The sequence below is a fragment of the Coregonus clupeaformis genome, chromosome 33 (assembly GCF_020615455.1).
Source record: "Coregonus clupeaformis isolate EN_2021a chromosome 33, ASM2061545v1, whole genome shotgun sequence".
NCBI classification, from domain to species: Eukaryota; Metazoa; Chordata; class Actinopteri; order Salmoniformes; family Salmonidae; genus Coregonus; species Coregonus clupeaformis.
Genome location: NC_059224.1, coordinates 32,339,238 through 32,348,428, shown reverse-complemented (window position 1 = coordinate 32,348,428; position 9,191 = coordinate 32,339,238).

Genomic DNA, 9,191 nt, shown 5'->3' with positions numbered 1-9,191 from the left:
CTCCAAACTCCACTATGGCCAAGACCAAAGAGCTGTCAAAGGACACCAGAAACAAAATTGTAGACCTACACAAGGCTGGGAAGACTGAATCTGCAATAGGTAAGCAGCTTGGTTTGAAGAAATCAACTGTGGGAGCAATTATTAGGAAATGGAAGACATACAAGACCACTGATAATCTCCCTCGATCTGGGGCTCCACGCAAGATCTCACCCCGTGGGGTCAAAATGATCACAAGAACGGTGAGCAAAAATCCCAGAACCACACAGGGGGACCTAGTGAATGACCTGCAGAGAGCTGGGACCAAAGTAACAAAGCCTACCATCAGTAACACACTACACCGCCAGGGACTAAAATCCTGCAGTGCCAGACGTGTTCCCCTGCTTAAGCCAGTACATGTCCAGGCCCGTCTGAAGTTTGCTAGAGTGCATTTGGATGATCCAGAAGAGGATTGGGAGAATGTCATATGGTCAGATGAAACCAAAATAGAACTTTTTGGTAAAAACTCAACTCGTCGTGTTTGGAGAACAAAGAATGCTGAGTTGCATCCAAAGAACACCATACCTACTGTGAAGCATGGGGGTGGAAACATCATGCTTTGGGGCTGTTTTTCTGCAAAGGGACCAGGACGACTGATCCGTGTAAAGGAAAGAATGAATGGGGCCATGTATCGTCAGATTTTGAGTGAAAACCTCCTTCCATCAGCAAGGGCATTGAAGATGAAACGTGGCTGGGTCTTTCAGCATGACAATGATCCCAAACACACCGCCCGGGCAATGAAGGAGTGGCTTCGTAAGAAGCATTTCAAGGTCCTGGAGTGGCCTAGCCAGTCTCCAGATCTCAACCCCATAGAAAATCTTTGGAGGGAGTTGAAAGTCCGTGTTGCCCAGCGACAGCCCCAAAACATCACTGCTCTAGAGGAGATCTGCATGGAGGAATGGGCCAAAATACCAGCAACAGTGTGTGAAAACCTTGTGAAGACTTACAGAAAACGTTTGACCTGTGTCATTGCCAACAAAGGGTATATAACAAAGTATTGAGAAACGTTTGTTATTGACCAAATACTTACTTTCCACCATAATTTGCAAATAAATTCATAAAAAATCCTACAATGTGATTTTCTGGATTTGTTTTCCTAATTTTGTCTGTCATAGTTGACGTGTACCTATGATGAAAATTACAGGCCTCTCTCATCTTTTTAAGTGGGAGAACTTGCACAATTGGTGGCTGACTAAATACTTTTTTTCCCCACTGTATGTCCTATGGTCTGGAGTCCAAATTGGAGATTTTTGGTTCAAACCCGCCGTGTCTTTGTGAGACGCGGTGTGGGTGAACGGATGATCTCCGCATGTGTGGTTCCCACCGTAAAGCATGGAGGAGGAGGTGTTATGGTGTGGGGGTGCTTTGCTGGTGACACTGTCAGTGATTTATTTAGAATTCAAGGCACACTTAACCAGCATGGCTACCACAGCATTCTGCAGCGATACGCCATCCCATCTGGTTAGGGCTTAGTGGGACTATCATTTGTTTTTCAATAGGACAATGACCCAACACACCTCCAGGCTGTGTAAGGGCTATTTTACCAAGGAGAGTGATGGAGTGCTGCATTGATTAACCTGGCCTCCACAATCCCCCGACCTCAACCCAATTGAGATGATTTGGGATGAGTCGGACCGCAGAGTGAAAGAAAAGCAACCAACAAGTGCTCAGCAAATGTGGGAACTCCTTCAAGACTGTTGGAAAAGCATTCCAGGTGAAGCTGGTTGAGAGAATGCCAAGAGTGTGCAAAGCTGTCATCAAGGCAAAGGGTGGCTATTTGAAGAATCTCAAATATAAAATTTGTTTAACACTTTTTTGGTTACTACATAGTTGTGATGTCTTCACTATTATTCTACAAATTAGAAAATAGTAAGAATTAATGAAAAACCCTGGAAGGAGTATGTGTGTCCAAACTTTTGACTGGTACTGTATATATATATATATATATATATACAGTGGGGAGAACAAGTATTTGATACACTGCCGATTTTGCAGGTTTTCCTACTTACAAAGCATGTAGAGGTCTGTAATTTTTATCAACTGTGAGAGACGGAATCTAAAACAAAAATCCAGAAAATCACATTGTATGATTTTTAAGTAATTAATTTGCATTTTATTGCATGACATAAGTATTTGATCACCTACCAACCAATAAGAATTCCGGCTCTCACAGACCTGTTAGTTTTTCTTTAAGAAGCCCTCCTGTTCTCCACTCATTACCTGTATTAACTGCACCTGTTTGAACTCATTACCTGTATAAAAGACACCTGTCCACACACTCAATCAAACAGACTCCAACCTCTCCACAATGGCCAAGACCAGAGAGCTGTGTAAGGACATCAGGGATAAAATTGTAGACCTGCACAAGGCTGGGATGGGCTACAGGACAATAGGCAAGCAGCTTGGTGAGAAGGCAACAACTATTGGCGCAATTATTAGAAAATGGAAGAAATTCAAGATGACGGTCAATCACCCTCGGTCTGGGGCTCCATGCAAGATCTCACCTCGTGGGGCACCAATGATCATGAGGAAGGTGAGGGATCAGCCCAGAACTACATGGCAGGACCTGGTCAATGACCTGAAGAGAGCTGGGACCACAGTCTCAAAGAAAACCATTAGTAACACACTACGCCGTCATGGATTAAAATCCTGCAGCGCACGCAAGGTCCCCCTGCTCAAGCCAGCGCATATCCAGGCTCGTCTGAAGTTTGCCAATGACCATCTGGATGATCCAGAGGAGGAATGGGAGAAGGTCATGTGGTCTGATGAGACAAAAATAGAGCTTTTTGGTCTAAACTCCACTCACCGTGTTTGGAGGAAGAGGAAGGATGAGTACAACCACAAGAACACCATCCCAACCGTGAAGCATGGAGGTGGAAACATCATTCTTTGGGGATGCTTTTCTGCAAAGGGGACAGGACGACTGCACCGTATTGAGGGGAGGATGGATGGGGCCATGTATCGCGAGATCTTGGCCAACAACCTTCTTCCCTCAGTAAGAGCATTGAAGATGGGTCGTGGCTGGGTCTTCCAGCATGACAACGACCCGAAACACACAGCCAGGGCAACTAAGGAGTGGCTCCGTAAGAAGCATCTCAAGGTCCTGGAGTGGCCTAGCCAGTCTCCAGACCTGAACCCAATAGAAAATCTTTGGAGGGAGCTGAAAGTCCGTATTGCCCAGCGACAGCCCCGAAACCTGAAGGATCTAGAGAAGGTCTGTATGGAGGAGTGGGCCAAAATCCCTGCTGCAGTGTGTGCAAACCTGGTCAAGACCTACAGGAAACGTATGATCTCTGTAAATGCAAACAAAGGTTTCTATAGCAAATATTAAGTTCTGCTTTTCTGATGTATCAAATACTTATGTCATGCAATAAAATGCAAATTAATTACTTAAAAATCATACAATGTGATTTTCTGGATTTTTGTTTTAGATTCCATCTCTCACAGTTGAAGTGTACCTATGATAAAAATGACAGACCTCTACATGCTTTGTAAGTAGGAAAACCTGCAAAATCGGCAGTGTATCAAATACTTGTTCTCCCCACTGTACATATATATATATATATATATATATATATATATTTTTTTTTTTTTTTTTTTTACCTCATTATATAGGTATTCAGAACCTTTGCGATGAGACTTGAAATTAAGCTCAGGTGCATCGTGTTTCCATTGATCATCCTTGAGCTGTTTCTACAACTTGATTGGAGTCCACCTGTGTTAAATTCAATTGATTGGACATGATTTGGAAAGGCACACACCTGTCTAAATAAGGTCCCACAATTGACAGTGTATGTCAGAGCAAAAACCAAGCCATGAGGTTGAAGGAATTGTCCGTAGAGCTCCGAGACCGGATTGTGTCGAGGCACAGATCTGTGGAAGGGTACCAAAAAATTTCTGCAGCATTGAAGGTCCTCAAGAACATAGTGGCCTCCATCATTCTTAAATGGAAGAAGTTTGGAACCACCAAGACTCTTCCTAGAGCTGGCCGCCCGGCCAAACTGAGGAATCAGGGGAGAAGAGCCTTGGTCAGGAAGGTGACCAAGAACCTGATGGTCACTCTAACAGAGCTCCAGAGTTCCTCTGTGGAGATTGGAGAACCTTCCAGAGGGACAACCATCTCTGCAGCAGGCCTTTATAGTAGAGAGTATCTCAGACAATGAGAAACAAGATTCTCTGGTCTGATGAAACCAAGATTAAACTCTTTGGCCTGAATGCCAAGAGTCACGTCTGAAGGAAACCTGGCCCCATCCCTACCGTGATGCATGGTGGTGGCAGCATCATGCTGTGGGGATGTTTTTCAGCGGCAGGGACTGGGAGACTAGTCAGGATCGAGGGAAAGATGAATGGCGCAAAGTACAGAGAGATCCTTGATGAAAATCTGCTCCAAAGCACTCAGGACCTCAGACTTGGGCAAAGTTACACCTTCCAACAGGACAACGACCCTAAGCACATAGCCAAGACAATGCAGGAGTCTCTGAATGTTCTTGAGTGTCCCAGCCAGAGCCCTAACTTGAACCCGATCGAACATCTCTGGAGAAACCTGAAAATAGCTGTGCAGCAACGCTCCCCATCCAACCTGACAGAGCTTGAGAGGATCTGCAGAGAATGGGAGAAACTGCCCAAATACAGGTGTGCCTAGCTTGTAGCGTCATACCCAAGAATAGTCGAGGCTGTAATCGCTGCCAAAGGTGCTTCAACAAAGTATTGAGTAAAGGGTCTTAATACATATTTAAATGTGATATTTCAGTTTTTTATTTAGTATACATTTGCAAAAAAATCTAAAAGTCTGTTTTTGCTTTGTCATTATGGGGTATTGTGTGTAGATTGATGAGGGGGGGGAAATAATGTATTCCATTTTAGAATAAGGCTGTAACGTAAAAATGTGGAAAAGATCAAGGGGTCTGAATAATTTCCGAATGCACTGTATATCAAAAGTAAATGTAATTGCTCAAATATACTTAAGTCTCAAATGTTAAAAGTATGAATAATTTAAAATTCCTTATATTAAGCAAGCTAGACGTCACCATTTTTCTTCTTTTTAAAATTTACGGATAGCCAGGGTCACACTCCAACACTCAGACATCATTTACAAACAAAGCATGTGTATTTAGTGAGTCCATCAGATCAGAGGCAGGAGGGATGACAAGGGATGTTCTCTTGATAAGTGTGTGAATTGAAAAAATGTTCTGTCCTGCTAAGCATTCAAAATGTAATGAGTACTTTTGGGTGTCAGGGAAAATGTATGGAGTAAAAAGTACATTATTTTATTTTACAAGGTAGTAAAGTAAAAGTAGTCAAAAATATAAATAGTAAAGTACAGATACCCTAAAAATCTACTTAAGGAGTACTTTAAAGTATTTTTACTTAAGTACTTTACACCACTGCATATTCTTCATAAAGCCTATGATTTGTGGATACATCGCCCTGAATTTAGGCCTACAATATAGTCCAAATACCAGTAAAATTCTCCAGACCTGATTTAAAATCATTGACAAGGCTACATAGAAACATAGAAATAGATGGTTTCCCATTATCCTGTGGCAGCTCAGGGTAGTTTCAGTACTGTACGGCCACTGTTACAGCCTTGGTCTCCCTGGTACCGCTAGGAACATCTCTCCTTAAGGCCGCAGGGCTGCCAGCACCACTAGTCCGACTTACAGCGATTATTCTGACTGAGTAACTCCAATGTGCCAATGTCCCATACAGTCGCAAACAGGGCGAAAAGGAAGGTCTCGTTCTTGCTTTTCTGTTAGGAGTAGTTGGAGAGAAGAGTCATGGAATATGGAATATTGTGTTATTTCCAGACCATGTGGATGACATTGGATGAATGGATGGACATTTCATCTAATGGATACAGCAAGATACATCAGTGGGATAGGGACAGGAAAAAAAAGGTATGTGAATTATTAGATTACATGGGACATTTATGAAAATGTATTACCATCATTGTCTTTTAGTAAGTTATTGAGTGTTTTGTTTCTCTTTGTGCCTCTAGTCAGGCGTGGATTACTATGAAAAGGCAGTTTTCTTAATGGGGATGGACTTTGAATTTGCCACCATCTGCGGTGTGGGACTGATGTGTATTGTTTGAGAGAGTCATGGGTGAAAACATTACCTTTTTCCCTGATGGGCTACCTCTCTGTCTGACAGTTCTTCTATCTGTGTTGTTCTATGAGTCTGTGTCAACTTTCCTTTCTGTGTCTGTGGTGCATTACATAGAGGTGATACCATAGAATACTGACAGTATGAGATAGTATCCATCCACCCTCTCTCAAAACTGGCAAATCAAGACCACCCATATTTAAAAATGGATTTTATGTATTTATACCAAAACCAGAAATCCAAGTTAATTGATGATTCCCTGATAGTCATAGTGGTCTGTATGCACTGAGGTGACCTTTTTTAATGTTTTCACCCCCCGGAAATCGAATTAGCATAATAAGAACATCTCCATCAAAATCTGTCTGTTTAAGCAGTCCTTGACATTTTTAACAATGGTACATCCACAGCTGAGAATACTGCAGAAATGTGAAAACATATAACAGTTTGAGGAGCCTTTCAAGAGCAACCTGTTGCATAGTCCCCTGTAGCTCAGTTGGTAGAGCATGGCACTTGCAACGCCAGGGTTGTGGGTTTGTTTCCCATGGGGGGCCAGTATGAAAATGTATGCACTCACTAACTGTAAGTTGCTCTGGATAAGAGTGTCTGCTAAATGACTAAAATGTAAAGTGAGAAGCCATGTAAGAGCATTGCAAAGTTGTTTGGTTTTCCTGACCCTAAGTGCCCTTGTCAAATGCCATGGGACATGAAAGAGGCACTCTAAAGATGAGCATGTTTAGAATAAAATATGTGGCTGTGGTGCATCAGAGTAGTTTGTGTAATCTGTCCAATGATGTTGTTAGATCAAATTCAATTTACTCCTTAGGCTACTTCCTCTGTTGCTACAACTACTATTACTACTATGACTACTATGACTACTACTACTATTACAACTACTACTACTACTACTACTATACTGAATGTCAATATGTCAATGTTACACAAATATAATTACCAGTAGCTGATTATTTTCATTCACATGACATCAAAGCTAGTCCTACTTGGGTAGCAACATAATGCTTTTTTGCGTCCATATTTTCAAGATATCAATTCCAAACACATCCAGCAGAGGTCAGTATTCACTAGCAAATTGCTGCATCTCGTTCTCAAACCAACACAGAAATAGTGTGAACATGTGAGGACATCCTTATGACTAGTATCTCAGTGTGATACTGTGATCTTGTAACATTAAAACATTGCAGACACTGATTTTCCATAGTAAGCCTTGTAATGTATGTATAATTTAAATCCATTATCAAAAGTATGAAATCTCCTTTACGTCAGACTGTGTAATACAAGGATCACTGCCAAATTTCTTTTTTATTAGGAGCTCTATCCTGCACTGGGTGTGACTTGCTGACTAACCTTTGGATATGAACACACTGATCCCTCATAACATATCCATCATGTATAGTATGTCTCAGCCCAGTCTCAGACACAGACAGACACAATCTCTCTGTCTGGTAGCTGCATGGAAGCTTTTGTTTCAAATTCGTGGTCAGTCTGCAGGGGCAGGAACCCTCCGCTGAGTCATCTGAACCTGTGAGGTCGTCACTCATGTTTGGGAGACCATTGGTTCCTCTTCCTGTAACAGAGAGATTATTATTGAGCCCAGAGGAGGGTAGTGAGAGAGACTCAGACCACTGTCATTTCTCAAGGCCTCACAGGCTGCTGTGGGTAGTGTGTAAACACACCCATCTGGCCAAACCACTTGGGAATGACCTTTTCCCATCCTACCCCCCTCCTTTCTCCTTCTCTCTTCCTCTCCTCCTGTCCTTCAACCTTTTACAGCAGCAGACTCACAGTCAACAATTGGCACTCCCCGCAAACGGCATTCAAGCCGCGGAGACCTGCTTATATAAGACAAGAAGACTGCACAAGTCTCCTACTACAGAAGGTGCCATTTTCTCCTGGCTGGCTGGAGGATATGGATGGAAACGAATGTCGAGGCCTTTCTGAGGCCTGTTATGTAAAGTCCTGCTTTGATGCTGCTCAGCACAGGATGAGGCCGAGGCAGCAGGGGAATTGAAAAGGACATAAAACTCATTCCTCACTCAGGCAATATGAGGCCAGGAGAATGGCAACACAAGCTATGTATTTACTACAGACTTAATCAAAAGCACACAGTGTAGGCTATACTAGAGAATATTTATTGTTTGTTTGAATATCCATCTGACAACACATATAACATTAGGCTTTTGGTGTTGTTTATCTAATTCAAACAAACAGTAAATAAAACTGTCATAATTGCACATAATAATATTTCACTTCTGACCAAAGCAGACTCCCAAGACCGTGTCTGATGGATTTATAGATAACATTGAAGCCCTTGAAGTGGGCTTTCTAAGAATCTGATCCGAGTCCTCAGAAAACCTTGACTTTTCTGTCCTCCGCCCCTGGTCTTTGAACCTTGACTTTTCTGTCCTCCGCCCCTGGTCTTTGTTGTCTCTGTACATTGCTATGGTTTTTGTCCAGAGACTAGAGTCTAGTCTGGGTACCATGGTTTCCTCATTACTGGAAGCATGCCATCCTGCTATATAAATAGGATATGATGGTCTGACAACACATTGACCTACATTTTATTGAGAAAAAAAACAGAAGCCAAACCATCTTTAGTTGTCCCAACACCAGACACTATCACCTAATACTGGCCCTGTAAGAGTACTTACATATTCTCAGCCACTAGCTAATAGCTTTCAGCGCCACACTCCACATCTGCAACAAATAAGCTCCAAATAAAACTCTGACTACAGAACTGTGTAAAATCATAAATGTTGATTTAGATTTTACTTGATAGGACTATTTTATCAAGAATGCCCCAAAGGAGATTCCCATACATGTATGTTTATGCAGGTGGTATATCATGAAACAAGCACATAGGCTGAGGTTCAGCTTTTCCACTGACTTCTCTATAAAGTAAACTTAGCAAACCTATTTTTGATACACAGCTGCCCTTAACTCAAAGACAAGAGATGTAACACACAATGGGCATGGTCTTTTCCATAGCCAGAGGGTTTTATATTTGGGTTGGCTGATAGGATACAAGCCACACC